Consider the following 18,237-nt stretch of genomic DNA (forward strand, 5'->3'; position numbering starts at 1 on the left):
GAGGAAAACTCATCAGAGCTCATGAATGGCATAAGGAGGTTCAATGGAATCTCTATGGTCTCTAGATGAGCCTCAGAGTCCTTTGGTTCCTCAGAGGGAAACTCCTTATTGATCACTGGACGTCCCAGGAGGTCTTCCTCCTTGGGATTCACGTCTTCTCCTTCCCTTACAGGTTCGGCCATGGTGCTTATGTCAATGGCCTTGCACTCTCCTTTTGGATTCTCTTCTGTATTGCTTGGGAGAGTACTAGGAGGGATTTCAGTGATCCTTTTACTCAGCTGGCCCACTTGTGCTTCTAAATTTCTAATGGAAGACCTTGTTTCATTCATGAAACTTACAGTGGCCTTGGATAGATCAGAGACTAAGTTTGCTAAATTAGAGGTACTTTGTTCAGAGTTCTCTGTCTGTTGCTGAGTGGATGATGGAAAAGGTTTATTATTGTTAAACCTGTTTTTTCCACCATTATTAAAGCCTTGTTGAGGCCTTTGATCCTTCCATGAGAGATTTGGATGATTTCTCCATGATGGATTATAGGTGTTTCCATATGGTTCACCCATGTAATTTACCTCTGCTATTGCAGCGTTCTCAGGATTATAAGCTTCTTTTTCAAAAGATGCCTCTTGAGTACTGTTGGGTGCAGCTTGCATTCCATTCAGACTCTGAAAAATCATATTGACTTGCTGAGTCAATATTTTGTTCTGAGCCAATATGGCATTCAGAGTATCAACTTCAAGAACTCCCTTCTTCTGAGGCGTCCCATTACTCACAGGATTCCTCTCAGAAGTGTACATGAACTGGTTATTAGCAACCATGTCAATGAGTTCTTGAGCTTCTGCAGGCGTTTTCTTTAGGTGAATGGATCCACCTGCAGAAGTATCCAATGACATCTTTGATAGTTCAGATAAACCATCATAGAATATATCCAGGATGGTCCATTCTGAAAGCATGTCAGAAGGACACTTTTTGGTCAGTCCTTTGTATCTCTCCCAAGCTTCATAGAGGGATTCACCTTCTTTCTGTCTGAAGGTTTGAACATCCACTCTAAGCTTACTCAGCTTTTGAGGAGGAAAGAACTTGGCTAAGAAAGCCTTGACCAGCTTATCCCAAGAGTTCAGGCTATCCTTAGGTTGAGAGTCCAACCATATTCTAGCTCTGTCTCTTATAGCAAAAGGGAAAAGCATGAGCCTGTAGACTTCAGGATCTACTCCATTAGTCTTAACAGTATCACAGATCTGCAAGAATCCAGTTAAGAACTGAAAAGGATCTTCAGATGGAAGTCCATGAAACTTGCAGTTCTGCTGCATCAGAGAAACTAATTGAGGTTTAAGCTCAAAATTGTTTGCTACAATGGCAGGAATGGAGATGCTTCTTCCATGTAAATTGGAATTAGGTGCAGTAAAGTCACCAAGCATCCTCCTTGCATTATTGTTGTTGGGTTCGGCTGCCATCTCCTTTACTTGTTCGAAATTTTCAATAAGGTTGTCTCTGGATTGTTGTAATTTAGATTCTCTTAGTTTTCTCTTCAGAGTCCTTTCAGGTTCTGGATCAGCTTCAACAAGAATGCCTTTTTCTTTGTCCCTGCTCATAAGAAAGAGAAGAGAAAAAGAAAAGAAGAGGAATCCTCTATGTCACAGTAAAGAGGTTCCTTATTATTAGTAGATGAAGAAAAGGAATAGGGGTGAAGAAGAATGAAGAATCCAAACACAAGGGTAAGGATAGGATCAGTGATGTGAGATGAAGAGAAGTGTTAGTAGATGAATAAATAATTAGAAGGAGATGAGGGAGAAGAAGAAGAATTTTCGAAAATTATTTTTGAAAAAGAGTTAGTGATTTTCGAAAATTATTTTTGAAAAAGAGTTAGTGATTTTCGAAAATAGTTTTTAAAAAAGGTTAGTAATTTTCGAAAATTAAAATCAAAAATTAAAGTAATTAGTTAATTAAAAAGAATTTTTGAAAAAGAGGGAAGATATTTTCGAAAATTAGAGAGAGAGAGAGAGTTAGTTAGGTGGTTTTGAAAAAGATAAGAAACAAACAAAAAGTTAGTTAGTTAGTTGAAACAAATTTTGAAAAGATAAGAAGTTAGGAAGTTAGAAAAGATATTTTGAAATCAAATTTTTGAAAAAGATAAGATAAGAAGATATTTTTGAAAAGATATGATTGAAATTAGTTTTTGAAAAGGATTTGATTTTTAAAATCACAATTAATGACTTGATTCACAAGAAATCACAAGATATGATTCTAGAACTTAAAGTTTGAATCTTTCTTAACAAGTAAGTAACAAACTTGAAATTTTTGAATCAAAACATTAATTGTTATTGTTATTTTCGAAAATTTGATATAAAAATAAGAAAAAGATTTTTGAAAAATATTTTTGGAATTTTCGAAAATAACTAAGAAAAATGAAAAAGATTTTGAAAAAGATAAGATTTTTAAATTGAAAATTTGATTTGACTCATAAGAAACAATTGAATTTTTGAAAATTTTTGAAAAAGTCAAATCTAATTTTCGAATTTATGAGAAGAAAAAGGGAAAGATATTTTTTTGATTTTTGAATTTTTATGATGAGAGAGAAAAACAAGAAAAATGATGCAATGCATGAAAGTTATGGATCAAAATAATGAATGCATGCAAGAATGCTATGAATGTCAAGATAAACACTAAGAACACTATGAAGATCATGATGAACATCAAGAATATATTTTTGAAAAAATTTTTAATGAAAAGAAAACATGCAAGACACCAAACTTAGAAATCTTTAATGCTTAGGCACTAAGAATTCAAGAATGCATATGAAAAACAAGAAAAGACACAAAACATGCAAATGCAAAGATCAAACAAGAAGACTTACCAAGAACAACTTGAAGATCATGAAGAACACTATGAATGCATGAATTTTCGAAAAATGCAAAATGAATATGCAATTGACACCAAACTTATAACATGACTCAAGACGCAAACAAGAAACACAAAATATTTTTGATTTTTATGATTTTATGAATTTTTTTGTATTTTCTTTAAATTTTTTTTTTCGAAAATCATTATGAAAAAGAAAAATAAGGATTTCAAAATCTTTAATATGAATTCCAGGAATCTTGTACTCTAAAGCTCCAATCTGAGGGTTAGACATGGCTTAATAGCCAGCCAAGCTTTAGCATGTAACAGGTAGATCATGAACAGCAGCAAGTGGATTAGCACCAACTAGCTTGCTCTTGATAACAAATTGGAAGCCTCAGTCCAAAGGAATTTAGACATGGCTTTACAGCCAGCCAGGCTTCACATGCTTCATGAAACACTAGAATTCATTCTTAAAAATTTTGAATAAAATTATAAAATTTTTGAAAACATTTTTATTTTAAATTTTTTTTTTCGAAAACAAAGGAGAAAATTTTGAAAGATTTTTGAAAAATTTTTGAAAATAAAACAAAAAGAAAATTACCTAATCTGAGCAACAAGATGAACTGTCAGTTGTCCAAACTCGAACAATCCCCGGCAACGGCGCCAAAAACTTGGTGCGTAGAAATTGTGATTACACTTTGATTATGTAAAATTCATTGCTCTTTCTTTCCCTGGTAATGGTGCCAAAAATATGATGCCAATACCATGGTTCACAACTTCGCACAACTAACCAGCAAGTGCACTGGGTCGTCCAAGTAATACCTTACGTGAGTAGAGGTCGAATCCCACGGAGATTGTTGGTATGAAGCAAGCTATGGTCACCTTGTAAATCTCAGTCAGGCGGATATAAAATAGTAATGGGGTTTTCGAAAATAATTAATAAACTAGGGATAGAAATACTTATGTAAATCATTGGTGAGAATTTCAGATAAGCGAATAGAGATGCTTTCGTTCCTCTGAACCTCTGCTTTCCTGCTATCTTCATCCAATCAATCTTACTCCTTTCCATGGCTGGCTTTATGTGATGCATCACCATTGTCAATGGCTACTTTTGATCTTCTCTCGGGAAAATGATCCAAATGCCCTGTCACGGCACGGCTAATCGTCTGGAGGCATCACCCTTGTCAATGGTTACATCCTATCCTCTCAGTGAAAATGGTCAACGCACCCTGTCACGGCACGGCTATTCATCTGTCGGTTCTCAATCATGCTGGAATAGGATTTACTATCCTTTTGCGTCTGTCACTACGCCCAGCAATCGCGAGTTTCAAGCTCGTCACAGTCATTCAATCATTGAATCCTACTCGGAATACCACAGACAAGGTTTAGACTTTCCGGATTCTCTTGAATGCTGCCATCATTCTAGCTTACGCCACGAAGATTCCGATTAAGAGATCTAAGAGATACTCATTTAATCTAATGTAGAACGGAAGTGGTTGTCAGGCACGCGTTCATAGGGAATGATGATGATTGTCACGTTCATCACATTCAGATTGAAGTGCGAATGAATATCTTAAAAGCGAAATAAGATGAATTGAATAGAAAACAGTAGTACTTTGCATTAATCTTTGAGGAACAGCAGAGCTCCACACCTTAATCTATGGAGTGCAGAAACTCTACCGTTGAAAATACATAAGTGATAATGGAGTTCATTGGTCTCGGCCCCAGAGGGGAACCAGAGTAACCAAGACTCTGAATACAATAATAAGAAGTTCTATTTATAATAAACTAGCTACTAGGGTTTACAGAAGTAAGTAATTGATGCATAAATCTACTTTCGGGGCCCACTTGGTGTGTGCTTGGGCTGAGCTTGAGTGTTACACGTGTAGAGGTCATTCCTGGAGTTGAACGCCAGTTTTGGTGCCAGTTTGGGCGTTGAACTCCACTTTGCAACTTGTTTCTGGCGCTGGACGCCAGAATTGGGCAGAGAGCTGGCGTTGAACACCAGTTTGCGTCATCTAAACGTGGGCAAAGTATGGACTATTATATATTTCTGGAAAGCCCTGGATGTCTACTTTCCAACGCAATTGGAAGCGCGCCATTTTGAGTTCTGTAGCTCCAGAAAATCTATTTTGAGTGCAGGGAGGTCAGAATCCAACAGCATCAGCAGTCCTTCTTCAACCTCTGAATCTGATTTTTGCTCAAGTCCCTCAATTTCAGCCAGAAAATACCTGAAATCATAGAAAAACACACAAACTCATAGTAAAGTCCAGAAATGTGAATTTAACATAAAAACTAATGAAAACATCCCTAAAAGTAACTAGATTCTACTAAAAACATACTAAAAACAATGCCAAAAAGCGTCTAAATTATCCGCTCATCAGCCATATGGGTATGTAAGCTCAGTGAAATAAGGCCTCAATCATATAAGTGCATGCATACATTAAACAATGGAAATATAGAATCAAGCAAGACAAAGATCACAATTTTAGAGAGAAAAACACACACCAAAAAATAAAATATTGGTTGATAAGATGCAACCAATTCAAATAAGCTCAAAAATCTCACAGGTTTTGTGTGTTCGAGCTCTAAACCATGTTCCAGTATAATATTTCTTCAAACAAGTTTAACAAATTTTAAATCAAATTATTGAGATGTTATAAAAAGTTTTTTGAAAAAGAAAATATTACTTTAACCAAGTGGTAAAATATGCACAAAATCAAACAAACATGCAAATGCAACAACTAACAAACAAAGAAAATAAAATATTGGTGTTGAAAAGAAGGTAGCTAACCCATGGAAGTCGGTATCGACCTCCCCACACTTAAAGATTTCACCGTCCTCGGTGCATGCTAAGATGTGCGAGTGGACGGGTTGCTCCAACTGATGCGTTTCTCTAAAAATTATGCAGATGGACTTGTCGATCGCCCCATGTAAATGTCTTCCGATTCCCTTCCTGGTGGCCATCCTGAAAGAAGAGAAAAGGGAAGAAAAGTAACCCAAAAATAAGGATAGAAAACAAATAAAATATGGTTGGGTTAATTCCAAATAATAAGGGTCTCAATTACATGGTAGCTACGACATGCAAGTGAGAAAACAATAGAAGCACATGGCATACCAGTGGTGCAAAATTTGCAACAATGGGGAAGAGAGTGTGGGTAATGCAAGAAAATATAAATTCATGTCAATGCAAAAGGAATACAGGTAACATAAAAGATTGGCATTGACAGCTAAATAATGTCACCCAACAGTGTGAAACAAGTCACTAAGCACCAAAATAATACCAGAAAAGATACAACAGTTGAAAAAGAAAATTTAACACCAATGGAAAAGTAATAAATTTAGAAATAAAAATATGCGCAAAATTAAAATGCAATGGATGAAAGTATGCAAATAAATTAAATAAAATAGAATGGAAGTGAAGAGAGATGAGAGGTTAAAGAGATGAAGAAAAAGAAAGTAAGAAAGAAAGAAGAAAGAAATAAGAAGGAAAAGAAAAGATTAGGATTGGGGAAGAAAAGATAAGATATCTGGCACTGATTTGGATAAGCTGCGCGGTGCAGGCGACGCGGACGCGTGGGTCACGCGTTCGCGCGGTTGGCACGATTTTTAAGTGACGCAGACGCGTGGGTCACGCGTTCGCGTGAATGGCCATATTTTGAAAAACGACATGGATGTGTGGGGCATGCGTTCGCGTGATAGGGATGGTGCTTCCAGCACCATTCCACCCCAGCTCCATTATAACTCTCTGCCATATACCCATTTAAGTCAATTTTGCAAGGCCACGCGGTCGCGTGGGTGACGCGGACGCGTGGGAGGCTATTTCGCAAACGACACGAGCGCGTCAGCGCACGGTCGCGTGGGCATATTTGTGCCTAAGGCACGCCTCCTGCCACGCTCTCGCGTGACTCTCTACTTCCTTTCTTCTCGTGTCCAAGGCACATATGACGCGGACGCGTCAGCGACGCTTACGTGTCACGTGCATTTTTTTTTTGCAGTATGCAAATGCAAATGCAGGCTATATGTAGCTATATGAGAAGAGTCATTAACAAAAATAAAAATAGAATAAAGTAAAATAAAACTAAGACTGAAATTGAACGATCATACGATGGTGGGTCGTCTCCCACCTAGCACTTTTAGTTAAAGTCCTTAAGTTGGACATTTGATGAGTTCCCTATTATGGTGGCTTATGCTTGAACTCATCCAGGAATCTCCACCAATGTTTGCAATTCCAATAGCCTCCGGGGTCCCAAACTAGGCGCAGAAAGCCTTCAAGCAAGCTAAAGTAAGTGACAAGGCCCCAAGAGTGTTGATTGTTGGAATGAATTCCGGGGTCCCAAACCTTGCTTTTGCACCCGTCTTTGTGCTAATCATCATTGTTCCGACCGGATGGTAAGCAATCCAAATTCTCATTTAGGCACCCAAACAGCTTCCTAGACCCATTCAATCGAGCTCTACACCAATCCTTGCACTTCAACTTGGAGTGTGCAACCGTATTAAACCTTGCAGGGTAACTCCTACTACTAACCATTTCCCTCTTACTCTTAATTCCACAAAGAGCTCTAAGTTGACCATCTGTCTCAAGTAAACCATATTCAAGTGGGATGAGAAAGCTAAGGGAAATGAATTTTACCCACTTGAATGTTATGAAGGATAATGGTGACTTAGGTGGAGAGGTCTCCAACAAGTTTGGCAAGGTGATTGCAAGATCCAATCCCTTGTGCTCTTCTTTGACAACTTCCACCTCTTTGCAAGCTTCTTCAGTTTTAACCTCTTCCTCTTGGTAGCTCTCTTCTAAATCAAACTCTTTTTTATGGCTTACCAAGGGCATGGGAGGTTGTGCTTCTTCTTCTTTGATCTCCATATCTAGTCCAATGGGAGAGGATTCAAATGTAGATAAGAATTCATTAATGATTGAATCCATCTCTTGGTCATCCCCTTCAAAGTCTTCAACCATGATATGTCTTGGAGGTTGTATACCCTCCTCAACATCAATTTCAAACATCTTGGAAGGAGGCTCTAGGACTTGACTTTCCCATGGAGGTTCAGCATTTTCTAAGTCTTCAACCGCTTCTTCCTCTTCAATAATTACGGCTTCCTCCAGTTGTTCTAGTACAAAACCAAACTCCACCTTGATGTCTTCCACTTCATGACAATTTTTCTCATGGGTGGTGGTGCATGGATGTTCTTCCATAAAGGGTGGTGGTGCACCAGAGCTTGAGGGCTGAGTATTCGAGGTGGAGGATTGGTCTATGCGGGATATAAGTGCTTGAAGAGTAGAGGTGAGACTAGTGATAGAGGTAAGTGTGGTATGAAGCTCTGTTTGCCCTTGGTGAATAACAACAAGGGTGTTGTCATTCAGTGGAGGTTGGGGTGGATATGGGTTAGGGTCATATGGAGGTGATGGTGTAAAGGGGCTTGTGAGTATGGTGGTTCAAAGGTGTGTTAGGGAGATGGTTCATAAGCATATGGTGGGGCTTGTTGGTAACTACAACGGGGTCCACCATATTCATCATCTTGGTATGCTCCCTGAAATGGCTCTTGACCATAGTAATTTGGTGGAGGTTGTTTGTCACGAAAGGGTCCACCATAACTATTGTCTTGGTATGCATCACAGAATGGTTGTTGGTTATAGCGCACTGGAGGGGGTTGTTGCCAAGAGGGTTGATCAAATCCTTATGGCTCCTCCCATCTTTGATTCTTCCAACCTTGATGCTTATTTTCATTATAGTTTCCATTCCTTACAACAACATTGGAACCAAACTTGAAACCAGAGGTGTGAGAATTCATAGTATCAAAAGAAAATAAAAATAAAAACTAATAAAAAAATTAATAAAAATAAACTCCTAAAACTAGAAACACAGACAACAATATAAGATAAAGATTTGAAAAAGGTTTAAAAAAAAGGTTTGATTTTTAAAATTTTTTAATTTAAATTTTGAAATTTGAATTTTGAATTTTGGAATTTAAATATTGAAATTTGAAATTTGATTTTGAAATAAGATAAGATAAAATTCAGGATTTTTGAAAAATATTTGAATTTTGAAATTTAAAACTAAGATAAGATAAGATAAAAATTTTAAAATAAAAATCTGAATTTTTTTTTTGTAATTTTCGAAAAAAATCAATTAAAATAAAGAGAAAAGATATTTTTTAATTTAATGAGGAAAGAGAAAAATAATAAAATGACACCAAACTTAAAATTTTTAGATCAAAACGAAGAAAACAACCAAGAACAACATGAAGGTCAAGATAAACACGAAGAACAACTTGAAAATCAAGAAAGAACAAGGAACATTATTTTCGAAAATTTTAATAACTAAATAAAAATCAGTAACCTCTTAATTTACGAAAAAGCAAAAATAAAAACAAAAATAAAAACAAATAAACAAGCAAAAAGTAAATATTTACAATAAACAATAATAAGGCACACGTTTGCAATTCCCCGGCAACGGCGCCATTTTGAACGATCGGATTTCTGTCAGTAAAGAATTTTTATAAAAATAATCGCGTTGTAAGTATAGTTTCTAAACCAACAGAGAATCCTTTCATACAAAAATTTGGTTGTCACAAGTAACAAACCCAATAAAATTTATAACCGAAGTATTTAAACCTCGGGTCGTCTCTCAAGGAATTGCAGGGAGGTGTATTTATTATTGGATATGGGTTTTTGTTTTCTGAGAAATTTTAGGAGTTGAATAACAAAAAATAAATAATTGTAAATTAATGCAATGAAAATTAAAAGAGATTTATATATTCTAATTAAAAAGCCTTGAATGGAAGAATGATTAATTGGAAGTTCTATCCTTGTTGGAACTATCTCAAGTGTAGTATAAAGAGGTTGTTGTTTTTACTTAGTTAACCCTTACTAAATAAAAGAAAGTCAAGTGATTGAGCTAACTTTTATTCGCAAATCCTAGTCCTCTCCCTTGGGAAGGTCTAGCGTTAGTAAATAGAGAATTAGCCAACAACTTCCAATTTAACTATCCACTTGAGCATTTCAACTCAAGTGTCTCTTCTTAATCAACCCCCGTGTCAAGTTGGGAGTCTACTCTACCATCTTGCATATCATCTTTGTTGTTGGGAGTTTGGAATAGAAAAGAGACATGATAATAAAATTGAAAGCAATTAAATAAATAATAAAATTAAATGAAAAAGGTATTAAAATTAAGGATATGAAAGAGTAAGGGACAAAGAAAAAAACTAGAATGATAAAGACTTCAATGGAGGTAGTAACTCTTGTAATATCCAACTCAACAGCATAAAACTAGGAATCCTAAAATCTTAGAGAGAGGAGAGAGCCTCTCTCTCTAAAAACTACATCTAAAAACCTAAAATTATCTATATGAATGTTGAATGAATTGTTGTTGATGAATGAATAGATTTCCCCACTTTATAGCCTCTAATATGTGTTTTCTGGGCCGAGAACTGGGCCAGAAACAGCCCAGAAATCGCTGGGAACGAAATCTGCCACGCTGGTTTTTCGTCACTGCGACGCATCCGCGCGAAGCATGCATTCGCGTCACCAAGCTGTATGGCCACTATAGCGAATTATATATCATTTCGTATCCCCGGACATTAGCTTTCCAACACAACTGGAACCGCCTCATTTGGACCTCTGTAGCTCAAGTTATGACCGTTTGAGTGCAAAGAGATCAGGCTGGACAGCTTTGCAGTTCCTTCATCTTCTTGTATTCCTTCCACTTTTGCATGCTTCCTTTCTATCCTTTATGCCATTCCTACCCTATAATCCCTGAAATCACTTAACACACATATCAAGGCATCGAATGGTAAAGGAGAATTAATATTTGGTAATTTAAAGGCTTGGGAAGCAAGTTTCCAATTATAGAACAAAATCAAGAAGGAAATTGTAAAACCATGCATTTTGAATGGATAAGTGTATGAAAGATTGATAAAATCCACTCAATTAAGCACAAGATAAACCGTAAAATAGTGTTTTATCACATATCTCTCTGTATACATCCACAAGGGACACTCTGAGCGGAGTGTAGTTGTGGTACTTTCGAGGTTTTTTGGCAGGTTGATCCTCCTTTTTCCTGGACTCTTTATCCTTATCTCGAGTTGGGTGGGAGAATCCAAATTTTGAGGTTTCTCCTAATCGAGAATTTTCCTCCATATTGATATACTTTTCTGCCCGTTCTTGTATCTCGTTAAGAGATGTTGGAAGTTTTTTGGATATTAAGTGGCTAAAAGGTCCCTCTCTCAGGCCGTTGATGAGCCCCATGATGGTTGCTTCTATTGGGAGACTTTGTATGTCGAGACTTACTTTGTTGAATCTTTCCATGTAGCTGCGAAGGCTTTCTCAATCTCCTTGTTTAACTCCCAGTAAGCTTGGATCGTGTCTGGTCTTGTCCTTTTGGATGGAGAATCTAGCGAGGAACTTTTTGGCTAGGTCGTCAAAACTTGCGATTGATCTTGGAGGAAAACTGTCGAACCACTTTATTGCTGTTCTTGTCAGGGTAGTTGGGAAAGCTTTGCATCGAATTGCATCTGAGGCGTCTGTGAGATACATCCTGCTTCTGAAATTGCTGAGATGATGGCTTGGATCAGAGGTACCATCATATGGGTCATGTCAGGAGCTTTGAAGTCCTTTGGGACTTTAGTTTTCATGATCTCTTTAGTGAATGGATCTTGATCCTTACGGGAGTTATCTTTATGGTTGGAATGAGCAGCTCTGGTTTTGAGATCGGCCTCGAGCTTTGTGAGCTTGTCCTCTAGCTCTCGGCGACGTCTCGCTTCTCTTCAGAGGTCTCTCTCGGCCTCGCGCTGGTGTTCGGCTTCTTGTTCTAGCTGTTTGAGGCGATTTTGCTGTTCACAGAGGGCATCTAAGATTTCGGTGTTTGGAGATTGCTTGTCCCCCTTGGTTTGAGGCACATTCTTTGATGCAGCATCCGTATTTTTAAGCGGGGTTCTTTCTTCCAAACCGGAGTTGTGATCATTGTCAAGGTTGTTCGCCATGATAAGGGGATGACTTCCAGGTTCCCCGACAATGGCGCCAATATTCCGAGGGTTACCTGAAACCGAAGGTCGATCTCGGATGAGATCTGTTATTGTGGACGGAGCTGTTGTGTCCGAATTGTTGGATCTGGTGGTGCTGCTGATCCTTGATCACTAGAGGATGGGGGTACCTGCAAGAGACTCCGATGCTTAAGTTAGCACGGGCTTTAAGCAGGTTTTTTGTGTAGAATCAGAGTATGAGTTATACCTAGGTGCTCCAGTGTATTTATAGTAGTGTAGAGTGACCTTTCTGGAGATAAGTTAGTTATATTATCTTATCTTTATGCGAAGTCACCTTATCTTTTAGGCTAGCCGCCTTTAGAGTGGGCTGCGTCCTTTTTTTTTTGGCCTGCTTGGGCCTCTATGGCGATTTGGCCAAACTCTTTAAGGAGAGATCGAGGGCGACCCAACCTGAAGAGGTCGGTCACTCTTGTCTTCAATGAGCTCGGTTCGCATAACTCGACCCAGGGTATGAACACTGCCCATTCTGGGCGTTGAATGCTGACGAACGGATTTTCTATCAGTAAAGAATTCACAAATAAGTTCTCATTGCAAGTATAGTTTCTAAACTAACAATAATCCTTTCGTACAAAAGTTTGGTTGTCACAAGTAACAAACCCCTAATAAAATTTGATAACCAAAGTATTTAAACCTCAGGTCGTCTCTCAAGGAATTACAGGGAGATGTATTTATTATTGGTTATGGAAGATTATCTTTTTGGGTTTTTGAATAATGAACAAGAAAAGTAAATTGCAAGAATTAAAGTAATAACTAATAAAGCTCTTAGCAGGATATGAGAACTGGAAATCCCATCCTAGTTATCCTTATCAATTGTGATGAGAATTGTTCATTACTCCCACTTAGTTAACCCTTACTAAATAAAGAAAAGTCAAGTGGACTAATCAATTTGATTCCTTAAGTCCTAGTCAACTTCGAAGGAAAGACTAGCTTTAGAGGGATCCAAATCACCCAGCAAATTCCAATTATCAATCAAAAAAGGAGTTTGATAACTCAAGTGTCACTGACGTTGGGATTTTTGCCAGTAAAGAATGTCATAAAAACAGTCGCGTTGTAGATATAGTCTCTAAACCGACAGAAATCCCTTCGTACAAACATTTTGGGTGTCACAAGTAACAAACCCCTTTAAAAATTATTAACCGAGTATTCAAACCTCGGGTCGTCTTCTCAAGGAACTGTGAGGAAGTATGTTCTTATTATTGGCTATAAAGGTTGTAATCGGGGTTTAGAAGATGAGAAGCAAGTAATTTAAATGACAAGTAAAGTAAATGGTAATTAAAATAAATAAATACTGTAAAGCAGACTTTTGGCAAGGTAAGAGAAATTGGAGGTCCAACTTAGTTATCTCTCTCAACTACAATGAAGGTTAAATCTAAATTCCACTTGGTCAACCTTTACTAAAGCAAAGGAAAGTCAAGGGACTAATTAAATTGACCTTTGAATCCTATTTATTTCCTAAGAAAGGGTTGAGATTACTTAAGTTCAGCTCAATTAGCAAGATAACGATTATCAGTTATGTTGAGTTTGATAACTGTTGAGTTACTGAATTCTTAACCAGGACCAAAAGGGGAAAAAGTAAAATTGCTAGAATAATAAAAATGTCCTTAGATGGGAAGCAATGATAACTTAAATCAAGAGAACAATCATAAACTGAAAATACCTCAATTATCATTAATTCAAATAACAGTCTGTAACATGGAAGAAATTCATAAATTCAATTATAAAGATAAATAGCCAACTCAGATACTGAAATAAATAAATAAAATAGAAGGGAAGTTTAAAACAAAAAAATATAAAACCTGGATTGAGAGTCACTCTTAAAGCAAGAAGAAATCCTAATCCTAAGAGAAAGAGAGGGGAGAAGATCTCCCTCTCAACTAAATCTAAATCATTGAAACATAAAATATGCGAGCTCCCTTTGAATGGATGCATTTCCACACTTTATAACCTCTGGTCTATGCTGTCTGTACTTGGATCTGGGCCAAAAAGGGCTTCAGAATTCGCTGGGGGCGTATTCCGTAAATTCTGATACGTGGCCTCTATCACGCGTCCGCGTGGGTCACGCGTCCGCGTGAATCACGCGGTCACGTCATTCGGAGCTTTTCCTTGCCACACGGTCGCGTCAGTCATGCGGCCGCGTCGCTGCTGATTCGTGCTTGGCACGCGATCGCGTCGTCCATGCGATCGCGTGAATACCAGTTTCCTTCAAAGCTCCGTTTTGCCTTCTCCTTCCATTTTTGTATGTTTCCTTTTTCATCCTTTAAGTCATTCTGCCTTAGAAAACCTGAAACTACTCAACACACTAATCACGGCATCGAATGGAAATAAAGGTAATTAAAATAATTAATTTTTAAAGCTTAGGAAACATGTTTTTCACAATATGACATAATAAGGAAGGGAAAGTAAAACCATGCAATTAATGTGAATAAGTAGGTGAGGGATTGTATAAATCACTCAAATTAAGCACAAAAAAACTCATGAAATATGGGTTTATCAACCTCCCCACACTTAAACACTAGCATGTCCTCATGCTAAATCCAAGGTAAATAATTAAGGTTAAAGTGATGGAATGTCATGCAATGCAACCTAATTTAAATGCAACTACCTAAATGAATGATGCATCATGCAACTCTAATTTATTCACTCATATATAAAGCTTACATGTAGCCAAGTTAATTCACATTCTCAAGGAGTCATGTATATATATATATATATATATATATATATATATATATATATAGCCAACCCTTAAACAATAAAGCATTTTAGCAAATGAGATGGGAAAGAAAACATTGTACAAACTTGCAAAACAATTAGTAAATTTAAGCACAGATATATGTTGATGAGTTATTGAACCCTCACTGGATTTTGTGTTTACTCTCTAGTCACTCAATGTTTATTGGGTTTATTCACTCTATTTTTCTTTTTATTCTTACTTTCTATAGCTTTGTTCTTCATCTAACCAATCAACAATTATAGAATATAGTCATACCAAAAAGTCATGAGGTCTTTAATTGAGGTTGTAATGGGGTCAAGGTAAAGGTAAGGATTTATGTATAGGGTCAAGTGAGCTAATAAGTGAATCCTTAATTAGACTAAGATCTCACCTAACATACATATTTAGTAAAACAAAAATCTTTTTACCTATTTTCCCATATTATTCCACTTATTGTTACATACTCATGTTTCACTTTTTATTTTTTTATTCCATGTGCGTTGCTTTTATTTTGCATTGGGGAATTTCTTTTGTATCCCCCTTTTATTTAAATGCTGAAAAATAACTCTTCTTTTTTTTTTTTCAAGGCACATGGCAATTAAATCACTTTGATTTTCTCATGAGCATGCTTCCCAAATTTATTTTATTTCTTTTAACTTCTCTACCTTTTGTTTCTATCATCCATGTTCCCAAAAGGTTTCCCACATTTAACTCTATTCATGATTTTCTATCTTAAGCTAACCAAGGATTCACTTGGGATTTTCTTTTGTTTTTCTGCTTAGGGCTAGTAATTTGGCTAAATAGAATAAAGGGGTTTTAAAAGGCTCAAGGGGGCTAACAAGGGTGATGTAAAAGGTAGGTTAAATTGGGGTAAGTGAGCTGAAATCAAATGATAGCCTCAATCATTCTCTTGGTATGTATCTACATTCTATATTCTATAATTGGACATATAGATTAAAGCAAAGTAAAGAACATCAGAATAAAAAGAAATGAAACGCACAAAAATGAAATTATGGTTTGAATGCAACCATACAATTAAGCTCAAGACTCACAAGCTGTGTGTTCTCTAGCTCAAGCAGCATATATCATTCATATATGTTATGCAGGTTTAGTTAAAAATTCCCATTATTCTCATAAAAAAAATTATTTAGGGTGGCTTTTAAAGTTTTAATGTTCCTCCTTGATGAAATGTTGTCAGCTTAACTACATCATGTAATGCTATATATAAGGTTTGTGGATTTAAATCTGATATGTTCAATTTCCTAGCTTACTTACTTTTTATATTTTTCTATTTAAACTATACTATCTTATGCTAAAAAGGGTAAACTATACTAATTAATCCACTAATAAATCAGAATTGCAAACTAAACTAAATAACTAAAATAAACTAAATGGCTAAAATATGAACTAAAGATGCAAAATGCAGAAAATAGAGTAAAAATACATAAAAGCAATGTATAAGTACTCAGAAAATAACAGTAAAAAGAAAAATACAGAAAAATATTCAAAATAAAAGAAAAAAGTATGTAGTAGTTCACCAAAATAAACGCCAGAGATGGCGACCTCCCCACACTTAAAAGGAAGCATCGTCCCCAATGCTCAATCAAGCCGGGTATGAAGGAGTGTCATCACTGGGAGGGATGGTAGCTGGAGTCTCAGTGGTGGTGGTGGGCTGAGAGTCTGGCTGCTGTGAAGGAGGTGCTGACTAGATCGGGATCTCAAGATCCGCAGCCTCAATCTGATGTGGGACCGCTGCCTGTGGTGCGGCTGGTGTTGCCTCCTAGGGATGGGTCTCTACCTCAGGTGCATCCGTCTCCTCCTCAGATGCCTCGGATGGTGTGTCAGGCTCGGAGGGGATGTCACCGGATCATATCATCAGCTTTAGGTGCTCATAGCATCGCTTGTTGCGACGCTCCATCTGGTCAAGTCGTCGGAACAAGCAGTGCACCAGATGATAGACGGGTTCTGTGGCAGGTGGAGGTGCAGTGGTGGTAGCAGGGGTAGGTGGTACAGCAGTGGAGGAAGAGGGTCCAGCAGACGGTGGGGCTGACTCATCAGTAGCAGTGAATGGTGGTGGTCTGTGGCCCAAGGCTAAGAAGTTCCGGCTGTGCGGAATGATCTTCATGCAATCCGCCGCTAGTGGTCTCTCATCGGCAGCCTCCCATGGCACGTCAGCTCGACGGCCAAGCTGTGTAACTAGATATGGAAAAGGGAGGGTGCCTCGGATGTGGACCCTGGCCATATAATGCCGAATGAAATGTGGCAGATAAAGGTCCTTACCCTCCAGCACACACCAAAGGAGGGTGATCATAGCAGCCGGGATCTCCGTCTCGTGAGTACTCGGCATCACATAATTACTCAAGATCTGATACCATAACCGAGCCTCATCGTTTAAGTATGCTCTCTTGATCCCTCTAGGCATGGTAGTGTTCTGACCCATCTCCCAAGGGACTGTCGGGTCGAGAGCTATCCGTGCCTTTACAGCATCCCAATCAAACTGCATCTGACGCATGTCCTCCTCAGCTTTTGAATAACCATGAGGCTGATCGGACTTGGCTGGGAGCTGGAGGATGTCCTCTAAGGCCTCTTCAGTGACCAGAATTTGTTTTCCTCTCAGGTTTACGGCATCTAGGGTGGTGAGGTAGTAGTTGCAGTAGAATTCCCGGACCCAAGATGCGTTGACCTCTGTCAGTGTTCTTTCCAGAAAGAACCAGCCCCTTTGCTTGATTTGCTCAGTGGTGTACTGCTGGAGTGCTTCTGGAATCTTCAGAGTTCGTTCCAGGTATAGATTTCTGGAGTTTGCAAAAGCCGGGTACTTCAGCTCACAGTACCGGTTTGCAAATTTTATAGGATCATTTGTAGGGAGCAGCTGGTCAGCTTTTTCCTGCTGTGTGAAGTTCTTCTCCCGCCATGAAGAATCGTGCATGAGGGCAATGATGGACTGGGAGGAATCTCCTCGTTTGCGCTTGCCAGTAGCCTTGCCTTTTCCTTTCCTTTGTGAGGCAGACATCCTAAAAAACAGAAAATCAGGATATGGATAGGAAGCAATTAGGCAATTAAACAAAGGAAACTCAAAGCGGCAAAGGAGAAATAAAATAAGAAAAATGAGTATATGAAATGTGATTGAATGTATGTTAAATGGAAAAATAATCAATATGCCATGGGTAGAAAGTTAGAGGAAAGTGAAAATAATCAGAAAAGAGATCAAAAGGGTTTGTATGGTTAGAATTTGAAAAAGAAATTTGTAAATTAAAATTAGTGAGTTAGTAAAGTGCGGGTTAAAGTAAGTGGCATAGAAAAATTCCATATAACAAGGATTCATAGGTAAGAATAGAAGTACTCATGATCGAACAAGGAAAACAGGGTGATGCTGATTCGAATAGAAATAAAGAAAGCAAAAATTGGAATCAGTGAATCACAAATGCAGTTTATGAACCAGGAAATCAAAGAGGATAAGAAAGCCTGCCATAGCATTCATGAAATGGTTTGGGTAAAGCAGAGTAAAACAGAGTTCAGAAGTGCCAAACCAAAACATGAATGAAAACAATTTACAAAAATTTGGGCAGCATTCCGGCTAAAATTGGATTGTCCCAGAAAATAAACAGCAATCATAGCAGTTCATATGAATTAAAAACTTGCTGCAGTTACCA

The 18,237-nt window shown here is 37.7% G+C and overlaps 1 non-coding gene across 1 annotated transcript; it reads left to right on the forward strand.

Annotated features, from left to right (window-relative positions):
- The first annotated feature begins 941 nt into the window (after window positions 1-941).
- LOC148565743 (small nucleolar RNA R71) lies at window positions 942-1,049 on the forward strand. Its single transcript, XR_015885398.1, has one exon. It is a non-coding gene; the product is annotated as a small nucleolar RNA R71 (small nucleolar RNA).
- The last annotated feature ends 17,188 nt before the right edge of the window (window positions 1,050-18,237 follow it).

The sequence above is a fragment of the Arachis ipaensis genome, chromosome B5, assembly GCF_059453495.1.
Source record: "Arachis ipaensis isolate K30076 ecotype BB chromosome B5, ASM5945349v1, whole genome shotgun sequence".
Classification (NCBI taxonomy): Eukaryota; Viridiplantae; Streptophyta; class Magnoliopsida; order Fabales; family Fabaceae; genus Arachis; species Arachis ipaensis.